Raw genomic sequence first — 20,860 nt, forward strand, 5'->3', positions numbered from 1 at the left:
GGACTTAATAAAACATCTTGAGCATTTTAAAGTGAAAGAAATCATTTAAAATCTCTAGGAGATGGAAACCTATAGAATCCCTTCATTGCTTTCTCTGTATATAGTCCACCACATGGGGAAAATTGACCCTTCCATCTAATGACCGTACTAAGTACACTAACCGCACATCTCATTTTCCTTCTGGAATTAGATAAAACTATGTTCAAATCCTGATGCCACCATTAGCTGTGTGATCTTGGATAAGTCACCTAACCTCTCTGAGCATCTACTTTCCTTCTCTGTAAAATTAAAATATGATATCGACCTCAAAAAACTGTTACAAGGTGGAAAGGCAGGAAAGGGACACGGTGCAGGTTTTCTAGGATCCAGCAGACCGGGTGAAGGAGTAGTCAGAGTTCTCGGTGGTTTTGCAGGCTTTTATTGGAATTACCAGGCACACGGCAGGCAGGGGTGCTGGGGGGCCGGGAGGCTGGCAGTTCTCCCAGCCCCCAGCAAATCCACACTCTGTCTGGGCTCTCTGGCGTTCTCTGCTTCTGCTTCTTTGCTTCTCTCTTGGCTTCTCTTCGGCTTCTCTCCGGCTTCTCTCGGCTTCTGCTTGGCTTCTACTGGCGTCCCCGTGACACCGCCCTTAAAAGCCCAATCTCAGCCCAGGTGAATCCTATCTACATCTGCCCACACCCTACTCCAGGTGCCCGCCATCAGGCATGCATTCAGGACCACAAAGATCCATCATCTATCCTGATGGCAGGAGGGCAGAAAAGCCTGACATTTTTCCTTACCCTACACAAGGGCTGAGCAAAGTACAAGGAAAGCACACAGCACATTGAATATCTCAAGTAATAGCACTGTTAGTTTTAGTATAAAAACATATCTTTGGAGTTACTAAAGCTCCATTTGGTCCTCTTGTTATTCTCCAGAACCAACATTCTTGTTACCTCTAACTGTTGCCAATTCTCTAAATCCCTGTTTTTCAAACAAGCAATTCTCAAACTCTTTGGGGTCCTTAAACTTACTGAGAATTCAGTGGAAATTTCAGACCCTCTCTACTGGAAAGTTCACCCAGCAAACTTTAATACACAATTATAGAGATTCAGAAAACTTCTTAAGCCCTTTCACATCCTCCACCCCAGAAAGTTTATGGACTGCGGAGGAATTTAAAAAATTTCTCTTCTGCATCACACCACCTCACAGAAGCACCCCAGTCCTTTCAAACAGGCTTGGGTTATTGAAATGGGCCTACCTACCCTGAGGTGACTTTGGGTACAAATTACCAGTAGGCCCAAGGTTTTGCAGGAGCTTGAGGTTTGGAGAGAAAACATCAAGTTTAGGAGAAAGGCACCTCAGCACAGCCTGAGTCTGGCAAAATAAAGGCCCAATTACCAACCTCAGGTTTTCCAAATGTCAGTACCAATTTATCGGAAATCTTTCTCAGCTGAGAGGCATTAACAGCACCAAAGGGAGAAAGCTAAGTTGAGCCTGAGGCTGGTCAGGGAAGCATCAGGGCTCACAATTACAGGTTCCTTAACCATCTGCAAAGAGCCCAATGGGGGGGGCCCTAGGCAACCCCCCCCCCAAACACAAATGGTAAGATCCCTTTCCCTTCCCAAAGACACTATTGGGAGCAGACTGTCACCATCTTTAGCCACAACCACAGTGAGTTTCACTCATTTGGGATCCCTAATTGCCCATTTTGTGAGTTCATAGAAGAATTCAGCTAAAGAGCCCCAAAAGAAGCACCCAGGAGAGGTGTCTGAAGCCAACTGCCTGAGTCAGCATCCAGCCCCTCGGTTGGCTGCTGCTTTGTTCATTAATAGACCTTAGGAGGTCATTTAACCTTTCTGAGCCCAAGTTTCCTCATCTATAAAAATGCGGGTAACTCTCGTCTCTTGGGTTTGCAGTGAGCATTAAGTGAGGTGATACAAGAGTCTAGACTTAAGTCCTCACTGAATGGCAGCTGGAATTACTACAATACCATTATCATAATATTTAACATATTAAAAGACCACTTAGTATGTGTAGTTGCAATAGGCACCAAGCTTCACACTGGATTGAAGGGAGAACCCATTTCCAGACAATTGGAATGGGGTACGGCAAACTTTAGTACCTTAGTTGCCAGAGATTCAGAGAACTTCTTAAGCCCTTTCACACACTCCACCCCAGAAAGTTCATGGACCACAGAAGAATTCTGAAAATTTCTCCATTTCCTACCGACTTTGGCGATGCTGTTTATCCTTGCAGACTTCTGTGAAGTTCCCTCTTGCAGGGAGTATTTAGTGTGGTTGAGAGAACACGACCACTTTTGAGAAGGAAATTCAGCAGTTAGACTTTTTGTTCAGTCAGACTGGCCTTTGCCCTAGTTAGTCCTAAGTAGTGCGATTCGTCCACAGGGAAAGAAAAATTGACCAACGTACTGTCGGTGAGCTAGAAGCTTTCACAGCTATTTTACTTAAGCTTCACAACCTGGCTATGTAGGTATTATCTTCATTATAAATGAGACATGAGAGATCCAGGAAGTGCTCTTTTGGTATAAGATCACAAACAGCTCCCTAGGATTTCAGCACAAGTCACTACAATCCTCCATTCAACAAACTGCCAGAGTCTGTTTTCCTCAATGGCAACTTCACCCTCCACAGCACTAGAAATAGCTGGAGTGAGCTCAGGCCACACACAGCAGCTGTGTAAGGTGTCTGAGGAGAAAGAAAGAGAACATTTCTACTTCAATGGTTTTGCTAAAGAGAGATTGCACTGGGTACTTCTCAAACCTGCCAGGGAAAGCTATTTAAGATAGCAGGAGAGATTGAACTCAAATCTGAACACAAGGGCAAGTGGAGATTTATAGCCCATAGGAAGGTCAGGGAGAGAGGATGGAAATTTACTCCAAGGAACTTAGACAGGGATCAGGTGCCAATATGGGGATGGGGATACACAGGAAGTTGATTATCAAGTGCCAGGCATTAGGAATGATCGGATATTAAGGGGGTGAGGGGAAGGAGGTTTTCCCTGAACTGACTCTAGCCAAGCACAGAACCAAAGACAGGGACTAATTGAATAGAGAATTCCAAGGAGCCTGACTAAAGTTTGATAAGGCGCGAGTCCTTGTCAGTATAACATGATGGATTGCAAATAGGGCCATAGTTCTCTTCCTGTATCTGTATCTTTTGTAATGTGTCTCTGCAGCAATTCCTATCAAGAGGCAGAATCTATAGCCCATTCTTTATATTTTATCTGGTCTTAAATATGATTTTCTTCAGCCAATAGAAAGTTTTGGAAGCAACATGGTGCCAGATCTCAGCCCAGCACACTCTCTCCACCTCCCTCCAGGTAAGTTTGCTGCCATGTGAGCAGGACTAGGCTAGTGTAGGGTAAGGGAAAATGTCAGGCTTTTCTGCCCTCCTGCCATCAGGATAGATGATGGATCCTTGCGGTCCTGAATGCATGCCTGATGGCGGGCACCTGGAGTAGGGTGTGGGCCTAGGTAGATGAGAGCCACCTTGGCTAAGACTGTGCTTTTAAGGGCGGCGTCACGGGGACGCCAGTAGAAGCCAAGAACGAACAGAAGCCGAAAGAGAAGCCGAGAAAGAAGTAGCAGAAGCCGAAAGAGAAGCAGAGAATGCCGGAGAGCCCAGACAGAGTGAGGATTTGCTGGGGGCTGGGAGAACTGCCAGCCTCCTGGCCCCCCGGCACCCCTGCCTGCCGTGTACCTGGTAATCTAAATAAAAGGCCTGCAAAAAGCCACTGAGGACTCTGATTCCTCCTTCACCCGGTCTGCTGGATCAGAAAACCTGCACTGTGGTCTTCCTGACCCTACAGCTAGCCTTATGGATGGCAAGAGAAATAGGACCCTGCCCCACACACCCCATGAACCCCTTCGCCTCTACAACATCCCCAGGTAGCAGACCCACTCCTTTGATCTGCAGCTGATTGAGGACACATGAGTAAGCCCAGCAGCAACCAGAGGGATTTGCCCAGCAGACCCCAGTCCTAAATGCTAACCTATAGAATCAAATTGTCAGCCAAAAAAAGGGGGGGGAGGGGTTACTGTATTAAGCTACTAAATTTGGGGGCTGTTTGTTATGAGGCAACTGATAGTCTCAAACAAATGCACAGACTGAAATCATCTGAAGAGTTTTAAAAAGCCGTGGCTCCTGGGTCTTCCCCCTACTCCTTGAAGAGGTGCTCATTAGTTTGATCTACAATGCAAGCACCAAGATTCGTGAAAGTTCCCTAAGCAGTTCTAATGTGTGGCCAGGATTGAGCTTCATTCCCCATCTGCATGGTGATGGGTTGTTATTAGATGGTCTCAGAGGCCCCTTCCTGCGTTGAGTTTCTAATCAGCAAAGCACGGATGGCTTGAAGGCAATGGAGTACTTTCCCAGCCTAAAGCTTACAAGGAAAACACTCAGCAAACTAAGTGCAAATGCAAAACAGTGGCCTAGACCTGCCAGGAGCATGTGTAGAAGTGGGACTGAAGTAGCTGAGAGTGTAGGATTGGTAAGCAAGGAGGGCTTCCTGAGGGGAAAGCCCTGGGTCTTAGAACAACTGTTGGCTGAGGAGCAGAGCAGAAAGCATGCTGTGTCAGGGCGAGACATCCAGACGGGCTTAGATGCACATGAGGTTTTTGGGGGTCTCAAACAGATCCACAAACTGAAATCATCTGAAGAGTTTTAAAAAGCTGTGGTGCCTGGGTCTTTCCCCTACTCCTTGAAGAGGCTCTCATTAGTTTGATCTACAATGAAACCTTGTACATATGATGCACATGAGCTCTATGAGCTTCCCCCCCCATACATTATAAAGAATTCCTTTACTTTTGCCATTATGCAAATCACCTTAGTATCTATTGATTGCATTTGCATGTGAAGAGGGATGCTGTGTTTGGAACAAATGTATTTTCAGGTGTATTTTAATTAATCCTCCTGCAGGAAGATGGTGATGAGAGGGGCAGGTATGGAAATATTACTCTTTCCTGCTAATAGAATTTGGCACTTCTGGAGCCTGCCCAGTGCATTCTGACGGTGGGATTAGTGAGGCAGGTGGGAGCTGAACAGCACATCCTCCTGCAGGGTTTATCAAGAATTCGTGCTGGCTGCCGCCTGCAGACAGCGCAGCCAGTGGAGAGCAGGCAGCTAGCTCTAGGACAGATTCTGGCAGCAGCCCCAGGTCAACATGGAGGAGAGCTCCTTTCTCTTCACACCATTATCTTTTTACTTCCATGTGGCTTGGCAGAAGTCATCAAAAAGCTATCATATTCTGTCTGCTTGCTGGATATAGGCTTGTCTAGTCAGAAGAAAGCCTCACGGCTGTTTAACCATCCCCTTTGCTCTTTGCAGCTAGAGTTAATATTATGCCTCATTTGCATCCAACATTTACCTTTACTCATTAAACTCTAAAAGCCACAGTACTTGACAGCACTGTCTCTGATAAAGATTGCCGTCCTTTCAGAAGAACATGTCTCTTCTCATGAAACATCCTAAAACACATTTTACTCAAATACAAGATTTCTGAAACAAATCCGGCGATTCCTCTCCTGGCTATCCCCAGGAAAATGTGGGAAGACAGCACACAGCATGGGGAGCCAGAGAGGAAGGGCCAGTGCTCAAGTCCCAGCTGCCCTCACTAACTGTGGCGGAAGTAAGACCTCAGCCTTGGAATTTGAAGTGTATTTGTGGCTCTATGTTTCCCTGTTTGTGCTTTTTCTTTTTTCAATAATTTATTCAAATCTGCATGTGGAAAGAAATGAGTGAAATGGACCGCTAGCTTGATGTCAGGTGTTAGCACTTTGATTTTATGAGCTCCCTTTTTCAGAATAGTCAAAAGCCTTAGTGAGGGGTGTTTGCCAGTGTCCATAGTTCTGCCCCAGGCGCACAGTTAGTAAAGGGAGAAAGTGCCTTTTTCTCTAAGGTGGGTCCCAAGAGGGTGGCTATGCCCTTGTGGGTCTGCCCTTCAACAAGTGAGCTCTATCAACTCAGAATTCAGGAAGGGTCAAACATGATACAACCCCACCTTCAGCAGAGGAATTAAGCATGAGTAAGTCTAAACCCTAATTAATTTTCTTGGATGGGGAATGAGGATGGCATATCAATTATAACCTAGCTATGTTGTTATGTTGTAAGATCCTCAGTGCTGGGGCAGGGAAGCATAGTGTTTTGAGGTGACAAGCAAGAAAATAATGGATAACAGGAAAGATGGGGGCCATAGTGCACATGGCCCTATTTTAATGGTCACGGGAGGGAGACACTAGCTTCTTTCAGATAAGCAGGTATTGTGATCAATTAAACTGCTGATGGTAAGGTGGGTTGTAAGGGATTGAGGGGAGCAGTAAAAAGGCTCCAAAAGAGACTAATACTATGGCCAGGCCTCAGGCAGGCCAGTGGCCTGAAGATGGAGAAAAGGGAATGGATGTGAGAAACATTGTTTGTTTTTCCGAAGCTCCTAGCTCCCTCCTGCCTCAGGGCATTAACTCGACAGTTTCCTCTGCCTCATCCTGCCCATCTTCAAGATCTCTGTTTATAAGTGATTTCCTGACATTTCCAGATTAACCTCAACCCTAGCCCTTCCATCCTCTTTCATGACACTGCCAATGCATTTGCTATTTATGTGTGAGCCTGGGGCTCACCTGAGGGGGGCTCCCCTCTATTCAAGCCCACATTATCCTATGCACCTTTCTGTCCCCCACAATTCCCAGCATGTCCCAGGCATGCAGTGCTCCACCAGGCTCTCTCTGGGCTATTTTCAGAGTCTAGGGGGTTATTAGATGCCCGTGCTCACTTGGAGAGGTGATTGTTCAGGGTTATGGGGGGGTGGTAGGCATATGGAAAGCTGGGAGCAGTATGGGGCAGCTGCCCTGCCCTCCCCATTTTCTCCTCACTGCCTCTCTGGAAGCTCCTCTCTCCCTAAACCACACTTCTCGACAAGCTTGCAGAAGCATTTATCATGCTTCCAACATGATTGACTTCTGATGAGAGGTTCGGGAGCTCAGGAAAATGCTCCTGGCTTACAGTGTATTGTGAGTAAAAGAAAAGTAATAACAGGTACTCTTCAAGTGTGGGAGCTCAAAAAGATGCTAATTAAATGTCAGGGCTGGAGTTTAACCCACTTGAATGCGTGTTTCTATTCTGGAATTTTGAGCTTCTCTTTCCCAAACCTGGACTCTGAAGCACTCGACCTGGTTTAAAAGCTTACAAAGGGAGCCAGGTGGCATGATGAGGACTGAGTGCCAAGGACTGGACTGGCACCCTCTCTAGTCATCCTTCTTGCCCAGAAGTCAAACCTTGGACAGTGCAGAGGGGAACAGTAAGGGTCTGTGAAGCTACAGACAGCCAGGAGGCATCGGAGTCCCTTGTGTCCTTAGAGAAAAGGGACCAGAGAAAAAAAGACCCATTTCTTGGAATGGGGGTGGGAGGGATTCCCTTGAATCTCATCTGAAGGAGGCTTTGATGGCTCAGAAGCTCAGCCCAGCATGGCTAAGACAGAGGCCACTACAGAACTGTCCCTGGCACTACACATGGGGTGGTCGGGCTTCCTCTGGCCTGGGAGTCCAGGCCCAGCTCTTTCTGCCCATTTGCATTCCTGTCCTAGAGAGGAGACCTAACCAAGGCCCAAAGAGAGAGCTGGCCATGTGGAGGTTTCCTAATGTGCTGACTGGAGAGGGACAGACAGGCCACTCGGGGGTCCCCACCCACCTGGGCTGAGCACTGAACCACTGCTCCTGTAGGGCATGGACCATGGGGTCCTGCTCTCCCCCAATCCATTCCCAGGATCCCTTAATACACCATACAGAAAGGAGGAGGGGGTTCCCTCCCTGTCTTCCTGTCCTCCACCCCCTACCTTCATCTCCAGAGGAGCAGAGCTTGCAGTAATAATGGTAATCCCCATCCCCAATACCAGTTTTATGCTTAGCCATTTTTAAAGTGCTTTTCTGAGGCTTTATCTCTTCTAATCCTCACACCACCCTGTGAGGACAGATCCATATTCCCATGGTGCAGCTAAGAAAATGAAGGTCCAGGGGTGATATAACTTGCCTAAGTTTAAACAGCAAAACATGGGAGAACTGGGGCTCCCTCTCCATTGTTCTTTCATACCAAGACTCCAGGGATAAACCACATGGTGGGGGTGGGGGAATTTGCTCTCCCCAGGGCCCAGGACTTTGACACACTGGTAAATTTCCCAGCCAAGACTTTATAAGCCTCATACAAAGAACCACTCATCCATTTGCACACCCCTCCTACCTAGAAGCCCAGGCAAGCCCAGTGGAGGGTCATGAAGTAGCCCAGGCAATAAGCTGTTTAAAAAAAAACTAAAGCCTTATTTTAATCATCCATCTTAAAGTATATTAACCATCTTTCTATTTTTTCCTCCTGCCATCCACAGGCGAGGGAAGGAGGTGGGGAGTAAGGATAAGGATGTGGAATGAATGAAAGGCGAACAAATCCCCCCTCTTGAAGCAGCAGCATAAACCACTTATTATTAACAGAGGCCCCAAGAGAGGCTTGTTTTTAATATGGTTTGGATTAAGCAGAGAGAAGGAAGGAAGGAACACACACACACACACTCTCTCTCTCTCTCTCGCTCTCTCTCTCTCTCTCTCAAATCAGCAGTGAAGGCAGCTAGCCTCCCCACCCTCACCCGGACTCACAGATCTGGGCCATCAATGGGCCAGGAGATGAGTTCAGCCTCTGCACAAGGGGTTTGGAGTCCAGGCCACCTCTGAGGCCGGGAGCTCTGCTGACACATGCTTGACCAGGACAGAAAATGCCACCCGCTGGAGCAGCCACTCATAACTACCCAGGAGTTCTCTCTCAAAATTGATTTTCTGTAGACCTAGCTCTGCCACTCCACTAACTGGGTGAAATGACATTTGCTTTGTCTGTAAGGGCTGGGTGGCAGGGCCCCGGGCCCCATGTAGCTACAGCAAGTCATCAGCTCCTTTCAAGCCCTGCTGTGGGTTCTGCAATATTAGGGCCCCTACAACCCCCATCTCTTGTACCTGCAGAATGACCAGAATATAAAAGTATCTAAAGCGTGTTTATCGAATTAATAAACCAACTTGCCTTGTTAATCTGTAACCTGGACAGACAGAAAGTTCTTCGAGTTTAATTGAATACTTCTGATTTTATTTCAACACATTCCCCCTTTGGCGTTCTCAGTGGATGTGGAAGATCCTGCTCCTTAAACCATTCAGACCTGGTAAAGTGGGTGAGATATCAGATCAGAAAGAGTTATATAGGTAACTTGTATTTACATATTTAGAGGTGATGCTTAAAATACTTAACTACATGGTCACCAAACCAGCAGATGCCCCCACTACCATTCAGTGCCTCCTAGCTAAGTAGGTTCTGGTGCATTTTGACACACTGGGTGTTTAATAGTGGGTAGGCAGTGAAAGACCTTCTCAAGAGGTATCACTCTCAGACTGCCAAGTTCCTACAAAATGGGTTTTCATGTTGTGTCCAGGGAGGTATCTGTATCTCTCATTATTTATACTGTTCACTCTCTAAAGCTGCCATCCCCACTGGAGGTGATGTGACCCACACCTTGGATATTGGACTTGGCCGCTTGACTTGCTTTGGCCAAGGGGATGTGAGTCGCTGTTGCTGACTTCTAGAAGGACTATATACATGTATGGCAACCCTCTTAAGCCTCTTCTCTCTACCATGAGAAAAATTTCCCCAGAATGTCATTGCTCCTTCATCTAGTCCTAGGTAGGATAGGAACACACAAGGAGAGAGTAGAATTTTACCCTCATCTCAGAGCCAAGCATAGCCAGGCCCTGCTGACCTGCAGATTCATAAATGAGAACAAAATGTTAGCTGTTGTAAGCCATGAGTTTGAGGGATTGTTTTAATAACAATGACCAATTCATACATTCCCCCTGATTCCTGGCAGGTCCCATTCAAATGTGATCTGAATGTTATCTTTCAGGATACCATGATGTGATAAAATCAGTGGGCTTTGGAAGCAGACAGACCTGAGTGCTAATCCACCTCTGACATTTAGCTATGTGATTCAAGTTCATTACTGTAACTCTCTGAACTTCAATTTCTTCCTCTGTAAAATTAGACTGAAAGAAAACATCTCGGAGGATTGTTTTAACCCTTTGCACTCCGAACCATTCTGGACATTGGCTACCAGCTACTCGACGCTACTTTGCGGCGGAAACGTACATTTACAGACCCTCGTACTATTTAGTATAATTTTGGAACCAAGTAACGTATTATAATGATATTGGACTTAAATGAATTGGGTGACATCGAGGAATGTATATTTGCAAAAAAAAACCAATATTTTATTGTTTATAATTTTGTACAGTATGATGTTTTGTAACACTCCCCAATATGCATTGCAGGCTGATTAGTGCATGTTTGACAGTAATAAGTGGTTTGATGCCTGCCACCAGGTGTTTTCCTGTTAGAACACACAATGCAGTCCCGTTTTCTTTGTCCCACATTGGGAATATGTAGTCCGACACAAAACCCGCTGACATTTCTTGTATATATCTTAGTAATTTTACGATATTTTGATTTAATTTCTTGTGCCATTTCAAGATAAAACTTCAGGGAAACATGCATGTCTCAAAAAGTTGCGTTGAAATAACTCAATACCCCGTAATCACTAATAAATTGCAATGTCCCCTGAGAGGAGACATCCGAGTGATATGCTAGAATTCCGATGTCCCCTGAGAGAGGACAGCGGAGTGCAAAGGGTTAACATTATATTTGAAAAATGTGTGTGTGTGTGTATGTGTGTGTTTGTGGGCATCCCCTGATGTCACTGAGCTCAATGTCTTCAGTTGTAAGAATACTGAGACACAGTGAAATAAGCCAGAAAGAAAAAGAAAAATACTGGGTGGTTTCACTTATAGGAGGAATGTAGGAGATCCAAATAAGGGATGAGGGGGAAAAAAAGTAATTATAATGAAGTAAAAATCAAAACCAATAGGCAACTATAAACCAGAGACATTCAGTGGGGGGTTGGGGGTAAGGGGACAGTGACAGGGAGGAGGGAGTCAGATCTAAACAGGGGTGGGAAGAGCACAAGGGACTATGGTGATGGTGTGAGGGTGAATTGGTGGTGGGAATTTCACAGGGACTATACCTGAGATGATAAAGCATACATTGTATAAAAATGAAGAATGATATTAAAAATATATAAATAAAGTAAAATAAAATAAAATAAGAGAATACCGAGCCAGCAATCTTTAAGATCCAGGTACAAACTCATTCCTTCATCCCACAACTATACTTCGAGCAGCGTTTCTGTGTAAGCACTGTGCTTGGCTGTGAAGACAACACAAAGGACAGACATGCTCCTCGGCCTCACAGAACCCAACTCTACCTCCCATGTCCAAACTAAACTCACCATTAAAGCTAACAATTTACACCATAGTGAAGGACACAGAGATCCAGTGACTTACTTAGGTATTTAAAGGTATATACGGAGGGCTACTGGAGCATGAAGCAATAAAACTGACCTGGTCTAAAGGCAAGAGGTGGCTTAGATATGAGTGCTGATGGATGACAGAAATAACCAGGTAGGTGGAGGACAGGTGAGGGAAGAGTTAAGGCAGAGGAAACAGCATATTCAAAAGCCAACATGAGGAGAAAATTGTATGTTCTGAGGAGCATTGTCTTGGGGGCTGGGGGTGGTTGCCAATCCTGCCAACCTTCAAGCCATGTTAAAGGTTTTGAGCATTCATCTAAGAAAACATCAGAGCCTTGATTTAAAACCAAAGAGAGGAGAGATCAGGCTTGCTATTTGAGAAGATCATTCTGACATACCCAAAACAACAAAAAACAAAGAATAGAAATGAAAGGACAGGCTGGTTCCAGCTCAACATGAAGCTATGAACATAGTTATCTGTTTCTTCCCTGATGCAACTAAAAAGGTGACAATAAAAGGACGAAAAAGGGCATAAAACCACAACAAAGAGCAGGAGAGGAGATGAAAGTGGATAGGAGATGTAAACAGAATATTGGAATTTGGGAAAATGCAGTAGAAAGAGAAGCAGAGATTTAACAGACTAAAAACTGGGCCTAACTAGGCTTGGAGGGAAGTGAAGTGGGAAAACTGAAGCAAAGCTTCTTTGGCATACAGGATCCCAGGAAGCTTCAGAATGTCAGGCACCAAGGTCCCGCAAGGCAGAATGTGGTTGTACTAAAAACTGAGGAATGGCCCAGACTTTGTATGTGAAGCCCTTAGGTCCCTTCCCCATAGCCAGACAGGTCAAGTGCCCAACAATAGAAGAAAGAACAAAAGGAAGGAACCTGTTAATAAATATAATATTGGAAAAGTAAATTTCCAAGACCTGAAAAAGGTGTTTTTACACCTCCTTGAGAGGTGTAAAACATTGAGAGGTCCTATCATCAAGAGCGCAGCACAATGCAAGAAAATGGATATCCAAACACACAATAAAATTTCAGAGTACTATGTGTAAAGAGGTGCTATAAAGGCATCTACAGAGGCATGAGGAGGGTTGGAAGTTGGGGTCCAAAGGATTCAGTATCAGAACAATTTCTTACAATACTGAAAGCAAGAAGACAATGTGCTTTGAAACTCTGAGGGGAAATTATATCAAACACAGGACTCCACAGCTATTTCAACTATCAATGAACCAAGAGGAGAAGAACATTTTCAGAGATAAACATCCTCCAAAATTTATCCCCCTGCACCTTTTTCCAAAAGCTATGGGAAGACTGACTCCATCAAAATGAGAGTAAGCAAGAGAAGACCAGAAAGACAGGAATCTGAAACAGGAAGGAGCAGAGGAGGCTCCCAGAGGTTGGTGAAGAGCTGCCCAGAATGACAGTCCAGTCTCAGAGGGTGAGCAGTCTAGGCCTCAGCCAGAGGCCAGGGCCCTCCAGGGGCATATCTCACTGGAGTTTTGAACAACTGGAACAAGAATTATACTTCTGCCAGAGAGTTGGTGGTAAATTAATAGTAAATACAGAGAAGCCACACAAACAAGCAAAGAAGAAATAGTTAACTGTAGAAAATTGTACCAGAAAGGAAATGTAACTATGACTCACCACATGGCTCAACTCTAGGTTATGTTCATCTGTGCCACATAATGAGGATTTGCTCAACGGCAGACACAGAGATGGTGGTTCCTGCATGCAGCTCTGCCATTGTGGTGTGTGGTAGGCTCTACCAATGAAGTCTGTGTAATCACACTCTGCGACATTCGTACACGATGAAATCGCCTAAAGATGCATTTCTCAGAATGTGCCCCTGTCATTAAGTGATGCGTGACTATAACCACAGTGATATAAACATTGAATATTTATTTAGTCCAAAATCAGAAGATAACTATATTAGGAGAATTGAAAAGGGACATGAAGGAGAGTAGCTTCAAAGAACTAAGTCTACGTTTTCCATCATAACAAGTCAACGGATACTATGGAAAACTTTAAGATATTGAAAAACAGCAACAGGCATTGTTATTTAGAAATATACAGAAAATGCCAGAAAAGTGGGGTAAAATTCAAAGAGGTTCCTGTGTCTGAGTGCAGAAGCTGTGAATGGAAAAGACTGGGGAAAATTTATTTTAGTACTTGAAAATATAAGACTCCCACAACATTTGCCAATTGTATGTATATGTTTATATGTAGTGTGTTACTCATTAAAAACAAACATGAAAGGGGAAAAGTAACACAGTGAGTAAATCCACCGAAGAGCTTATAAATTGACATCAATAGAAAAAAAAAAGAATAAAACAATTGAAAGTTTGAAAAAAACAAGTATTTGTACCTTGGGGTAACTTTTGCAGTGACGTGAGGACACATAGATACAAAAGATGTGATATCTCAACTTTTAGAAGGAGCTGAGGATGATATGCTCTGGAAAATTAGGATAAATGACTTGGAACATTATTTCTAATGATGGAGAAGAAAACTGTAATGTTGAAGATGCATGCAAAGAGTTTCTTCAAAATGATTCCATGACATGGTGAGGGTGGAGGAAACTGCACTTCTAAATTAAGGTTTTATATAATACAGGACTTTATGCACATGCAAATGAATTAATTGACAAATTAAGTTTGAAAAATCTTAAATAAAAATACATAGGAATTAAGGGAAAGCCTGGGCAAAGGCAAGCCAGGCAAATGCATGTTTGAAGTTGGACTCTAAGCCAAAATGTGTTCAATGAAACCAAAAATGAACCTCATAGAAAGGATCCAATTCACTCTGAAGTCCTAACAGCCCTAGACATCCATGCACTAATAATGTAACATCAAAATTCATAAAATAAAAACTACCTGGGATCATATTTGCTTAACAATGCTCCCAGTGGTGAGGGTATGGGGTAACAAGTTGTCATACACAGTGCCGTTGGAGAGAACATTCTATGAAGGGCATTCGCAACAGCCATCAAAGGTGCATGTATATCTTTGGCCCCAGAATTCTATTTCTTTAAATGTAGATATAATTGCACATTGTGAAAGATACATACAAATATATCTATTACCTGTTTCAAAGGGCAAAATACGAAAAGCAATCTGAATCCTCTCTACTCAAAGGGTGGTCAGTATCCCACAAGCATCAGCATCACCCACAAACTTATCAAAAATGCATGATCTCAGATCCACCTACACAGCTTGAATCAGAACCTGCATTTCAACAAGATCACTGGTCGGTTCATATGCACTTCAAAGTGTGAAAAAACCTTTTCTAAATATCCATCAGTAGGAAGCTCATTAAATAAATTATAGCATATCCATAAAATGAAATTTTATGCACACTTAAAAAATAAGGGACCTCTCTACATACTAACCTATCAGATTACTGTAAGTGAAAAAGGGCAGAGGGAGGGGAGCATGGAACAGAACGGCATTGGGATGTGCTACCATTTGCTATGAAAAAAAAATTATTTTGAAATTATTCTATATAGTCACAAACTAACTGTTGACCTAATTGGTCACCCAGATTTTACTCTTGTCCTAATTAGGTTAGTATTTTCCCTCCTCCTCATTCCCTGATGATCACAGTCAGCAGTGATCATTCATTTTCATTGTACTCAGCTCCTGGAGGAGGTAGTTAAAGCAACATGGGGAAGAAATTAAATACAAAAAAAAAAAAAAACCCAAAAAGCTGCACCTCAAAGTAGCCCTTGTATGATGTATGATGTCCATGCAGGACTTAGAGGTAGGATGACCTAATTCTTTCACCCCCATACTCCCCCTTCCCTCTCTATCTCTCTCTCGCACACATGCATGCACATACCCTTTGGCACCCCCCCACCCATTTAGTCCCAGACTGTTGGTACCAACCCCTCCCCACACCCAGGAGGCCCAGGAGCCCTGCTGGGGCCCCAGAGACAGATGCCTGTCTAAGTGGGCATTTGTCACTTGCAATTATCTTCTCCCGTGGTCAATACAGTCATTTTGTAAATGACACACTAACACCGCCTAAGAGCTGGCTTAGAGGCAGATATTGATTTAGGCCCTGAGCCCTGAGCCTCCCTCAATGGCTCATGGCTGATCTTTGAGATATGTGATCAGCCCCTTTGGCAGAAGGAGAGAGGAAGGTGGTAAAAGTGATTAATGGCACCGTTTACTTCCCCTTTCTTGCCAAGTGATTGGCAGTAAGGGAAGGTAAAGTGACCTGGCGCTCACATCCAGACGTGGCAATCGATCCCATGGACCTGTCTATGCCTGCTCCCCAGCAGCCCACACCTTGCCTGTGAGTGTTTACAGGCGGGATATTGAGAGTCAGAGTTGGCCTGACATGATCCCAGGCTGTGTAACAAACCACTTCAAAAAGGGAAATAAGACAAAGTTCATTTTATTTTGTTTACAGATTCAATGGGTCAGGAATTTGGACAGAAAAGATGAGGAAAGTCTCGTCTCTGCTCTCTGATGTCCAGGGCCTGATCGGAAAGACTCAAGCACCCACAGGTGACATGAACATCTAAAAGCATCTTCGCTGTCGTGTCTGGTACTGGGCTGGGACATCTGAAAGGCTAGGCTCAACGGGGATTACTGACTAGGTGTCTAACAGGGTTTCTCCCTCTGGCTTGGATTCCCACAGCTTACTCGTTGGTTCCAAGAGGAAGCGGCCCCTGAGGGAGCAGCCAGAGAATGAATGTTCCTGACACCAGGTGGAAGCTGTGTGCCCTTTCATGACCTTCTGTCTGAACCTCACAGCATCACACCCTCAGTATTCTATATGTGAGAGCAGTTACCACCCCACACAGACCCAATGTGACAGATGCAGACTCTGGCAATGGGATAAGTATCTAAGAATTTGAGGCCATTAAAGACTATTTACAAGCACAGTTTTTGGACCACAGCAAGACTAAGAGAAGGTATAGTGATTGCCCATGGACTGGCCCACACACCTGCAACGTTTCCCCCTTTATCAATATCCCTCATCAGAGTGGGACATTCGTAGCAATGGCTGAATCTACATTGACGCACCATAATCTCCCAAAGTTCACTGTGGGTTTGGACAAATATGTAATGACATGTACCTACTGTTACAGTATTAAACAGAGTAGTTTGCCCTAGAAATCCTCTTGAGCCTCCTATTCTTACCTCCCAGTCCCCAACTCCTGGCAACCACTGTTCTGTTCACTGTCTCCATAGTTTTGCCTTTTCTAGAAAGTCATATAGTTGCAATCATACTGTATGTATACTTTTCAGACTGGTTTCTTCGACTTATTAATATCTTCAAGTCTCCACCATGTCTTTCTATGGCTTAATAGCTCATTTCTTTTCAGTTCTGAATAATATTCCACTGTCTGGACGTACAGAACTTCATCTATTCAGCTACTGAAGGACCTCCATTTTGGCAATTACAAGTAAAGCTGCTATAAACATTCATGCCTGGAATTTTGTGTGGTTATTTTTCTAAACCATCAAACATGAGATCTTCTGAAAGCTCAGACTCTAAGGAAATAAAGCAGGGAACTAAAATATAAACTGAAGATTTTTAAAAGGCTGAATTAGCCTAAATATTTCCTTTGAAGTAATCAGCTCTGGATCCAAGCCTCTGTGTAACTTCTAAGTCAAAAAGCCTCAGTTTACTCACATGTAAAAGGGAATAACAGAACTTACTCTTCCTACCTAGAATTTGTTAAAATAACAATACATTTGAAAGTATATTAACTACAGAGCACCAGCAGATGGGGAGGTGGGTGGGGAGTGGAGGGGCCATTATATGTGCTGCTTTTTTCGCTAGTCTTAATAAAGAAGAATTTGATGTCAACAACATTTTAGCCACAGGAATTTGAAAGAGCAGTATGAAAGGGTATGGTCAGTGAGACAGGCAGGCAGGAAGGGACATTGCCAGTCTGGAGAAAAGTGGGTCTTAGGTGTCATTCAGCTCCTGGACTTTAATAGCTAGAAACCAAGAGTATCATTTTTCTCTCTGGCCTGGTGCTGAGATTTGACAGGAAACCTAAGAGAGTTCACATAGGGAGAAATATCCCTTACTTCTCCCCACGCTCCTGCCAACCCTTGACCGAGGACCTTAGGTGCACTTATAATTATTATTTTTTAAAGATTTATTTATTTATACAAGAACTGGGGTACAGGTTAGAGGCACATGAGGGTGAGAGAATCCACCAGAGACAGAGTGGGGAGCAGAACAGGCAGGGGGACCAAAGACACTGCTGAGGGGAGCAGCAGGCGAGGCAGGAGAGGTCTGTCATGCCCTGTGTTTTTCTCCCTGGTGGGCCAGGAATTGAACCTGCACTGCAGAGCTTCACAGCACTGTGCTCAATCCGCTGCACCACCAGGGAGGCCCAGGTACACTTATAATTATTTGTGTTAAATTGGTTCATCAAGGGGACCATTAGACCGACTTTAAAACCTTGGGAGCCTATGTAAACAAATCAAAAGTTAAGCCTCTAATGCTTCTTCAAGGGTAAGAAATCAAAACCTAAAGGCAACCAATCACCGCCATCTAGACTTTCCAAAATAATGCAACTGCTTAAGCTAAAGCCAATCTAATTACTTCCTCACTTTGCTCCTGATCTTTTCTATAAAAGTTTATCCCCTGGCTCCCAATGATGGAGCCCTCCTAACCACTCCCAGTTTGGAGCTACCAGATTCCCACCAATATTTGCTCAAATGAACACTTAAAAATTTTTATATGCCTGTTTATCTTTTGACATTGGGTGGACACTTGTGCTTCCTCCCTACCACCTCTCACTTGTTCTGTTCTCAGAAGAAGCAATGACTAATTGCTGAGATTGAAAAAAAAAAGGGTCAAACATGACCACGACTCAGCTTGCTTCCCTAGAGTTGCCTGCTCACCCCGGCTCCTCTGAAGCTGGCTATGGTACTGCAATGTCCGGTTTTCAGGCCTGGTCTCCCAGCCGGGAACAGATCCCAGGCTGCAGGGGCAGCGCTGAACCCCAGCCACTAGACCACCATGGGTTGGTCTCTCACGAAGCAACAGCAGGAACTTCGCTGACACTCAGGCAAGTAAGCGAGAAGAGGCAGATTTGTTCAGAGAAATAAAAAGCTTATTAGGGAGAAAAGGAACGAAAAAATAGGAGTCCCAGGCTGGTGGAACCAAGCCAGGGAGGGGCAAGGATGCCGAAGTGGAATCATGCCTTGGGGAATATATATCTTCTTTCCCTAATTATTCTAAAGCTCCTCCAGTCTCTCTGTGATTGGTTAGTTCTTGGTGGTCTCACTCACTTTTTTTTTTCTTAATGTTTTAATTTTATAAATTTTTTACATTTTTTTCATTTTCCACAATGTATGCATTTTCATTGTGGTTATATTCCCCATACAATTCCCACCCCCTCTAATGACCCTACTCCCTCCTCCACCCCTCCCCATGTAGTGTGTCTCTGGTTTATAGTTGCTTGTTGATTTTGATTTTTACTTTATTATAATTAGTCTTTTTCCTGGTCCCTTATTTAGGTTTTCTAAATTCCTTCTATGAATGAGACCATTGGTATTTTTCTTTTTCTTTCTGGCTTATTTCGCTGAACATGATCCTTTCCAGTTCCATCCATGTTGCCGCAAATTGTGTGAGTTTATCTTTTTTGATTGCTGAGTAGTATTCCAGTGTGTATATGTGCCATATCTTCTTGAGCCATTTATACTGATCGCTCACTGTCTTAATGTCTCTGTACCCAGAATTAAGTCTCTATGTCCCAGCCCTTATTTTAGCATCCTTTTTTCTTTACCATCCTTGGCCAAGAATGTCCTGTTGCCCCTAGTTCTGGGTGTGTGATTAGTCCCCTTTGGAATTTGTTGCCCTTATCTCGGGAGCCTTCCTTATTCCTCCCAGGCTTTACCCATTATTTTTTTAAGGATTTATTTATGCATACAAGAACTGGGGTGTAGACAGAGGCTTTTCCTACTCTATTCTGACCCTAAGGGCTCTCCGCTTGCCTTATGCCTCGCTGTGACTGGAGGACAAACTCAATCCAGGAGGGAGGGAGTACAGAGTTCATTATGTCTTTGGTCTAAGTCACTCTCTTCAACTTGGCTGTATTAGCAATAATAAAAAGTCTAACAGTAATAAAAAGCTAATCCAACTCTTGTGTTTATTTCCCAATCCAGACAGCTAGAGGGTATGATTCACTGTGACCTATGAAATGGCGCTGAGTAACTGTACTCTGGCCAGCCACGGGCAGCAATAATCCAGTGTCATCATGGGAAGTGAGGGGTCAGCCCACACTGCTATGGGAACGCATAGGTCACACAAGCCCATTCCACAGATCAGAGAAAGTTTCCTGGAGGAGAGCATACTCAAGAAATAGGAGAGAAGCAGGAGCTCAGCAGCTGATGAGGAGGTGCCAGAAGGTATGATGGGACAGCTGTGTAGTGCCCACTCCAGAGGAATACTCAAGGAGCAGCGTGTACTACATCTGATTGCATGATGGAGAGAGGGTTTGACCAGGGAAGACTGGAAGCAGGGAGGCCACTTATGAGGCTGTCACCATCACCTGGGTGGGAGCTGATGGTGGTCAGGACTGGGGCTATGGAACAGGGAGAGCTATGGAAGGATTTGAGACATTGGAACCATGTGACTGATTTGATGACCGACATAAGGGAGCGAACAGAGATGGGACAGGTTTACAACCCCAGGATGCTTTTCCAGATTTAGCTGGAAGGGGAAGATGGAAAGGGAGAGGTGGAGGGAGAGGGGAGGCAGGAGCAGCACCCTGATGCTAGAGGCTTGTTTATATCACCTCGTTAATGCTCCCCTAATTAATACATAGGAGGCTGTGCCTGCCACTTCACCATTTCACTCTGCTGATTTGCCCCTTGAGACAAAAGGAAATTGGAATTAAGAGGAGACAATGGAATTGCCTGCAGGATTATTAGCTTCAATGAAGTTAATGAAAGGAGTGGGAGGGGAGAGGAGACACAGTCTCAGGGGGATGGTGACTCAGGCTAGATGCTGCTACTGCAGGAAGGAGGCTGGGGAAGGGCTCTGGCTGGAAGGACTCTGCCCCTCTGGACTCTGGAGGTGCTGGAGGTACACGGAGTTTGGAGAGGGAGCCCTTAGGAGGTTGGATCTCATGAGAATTTGGGAAGTGTCAGAAGTAGGTGACGTACCCAAGCAAAGCGAGCACAGGAGGGTGACAGAAGGAGTGCAAAGAAGACGAGGCTTCCCTGAGCCCCTGGAGCGGAGGTCTGGGTACTGAGTAGTCCCAGGTGCCTCCTGAGCGGGTCCAGTGGTCTGTGCCTTTAGGGCAGATAAAAGGGTTGCATTTCTATATAGAGTAGAAATATAGAGTAGAAATATAGAAACTCCAGCTGCCCCAGTGTGAAGAACAAGCTCAGTGGTCATCTACCCCCGGCCCTCAGAGGGCCAGATCTGGGGATAGTGCTCTGGAGATATGACATAGGTGGAGAAAACAAAATAGAGCCCAAGTCAAAAGAAGACAAGAGTTA

The 20,860-nt window shown here is 44.6% G+C and overlaps 1 protein-coding gene across 1 annotated transcript in view; it reads right to left on the reverse strand.

Annotated features, from left to right (window-relative positions):
- DRD2 (dopamine receptor D2) overlaps positions 1-1,279 on the reverse strand; it is a 115,323-nt gene extending 114,044 nt beyond the window's left edge. Inside the window, exon 1 of the mRNA XM_037505284.2 lies at positions 1,245-1,279. The gene's annotated coding sequence lies outside the window, so the exon portion shown is untranslated. The remainder of the gene's footprint in view (positions 1-1,244) is intronic.
- Between the last annotated feature and the right edge of the window lie 19,581 nt (positions 1,280-20,860).

This window comes from Talpa occidentalis, unplaced genomic scaffold (assembly GCF_014898055.3).
Source record: "Talpa occidentalis isolate TD23 unplaced genomic scaffold, MPIMG_talOcc4v2.1 talOcc4.12, whole genome shotgun sequence".
Lineage (NCBI taxonomy): Eukaryota > Metazoa > Chordata > Mammalia > Eulipotyphla > Talpidae > Talpa > Talpa occidentalis.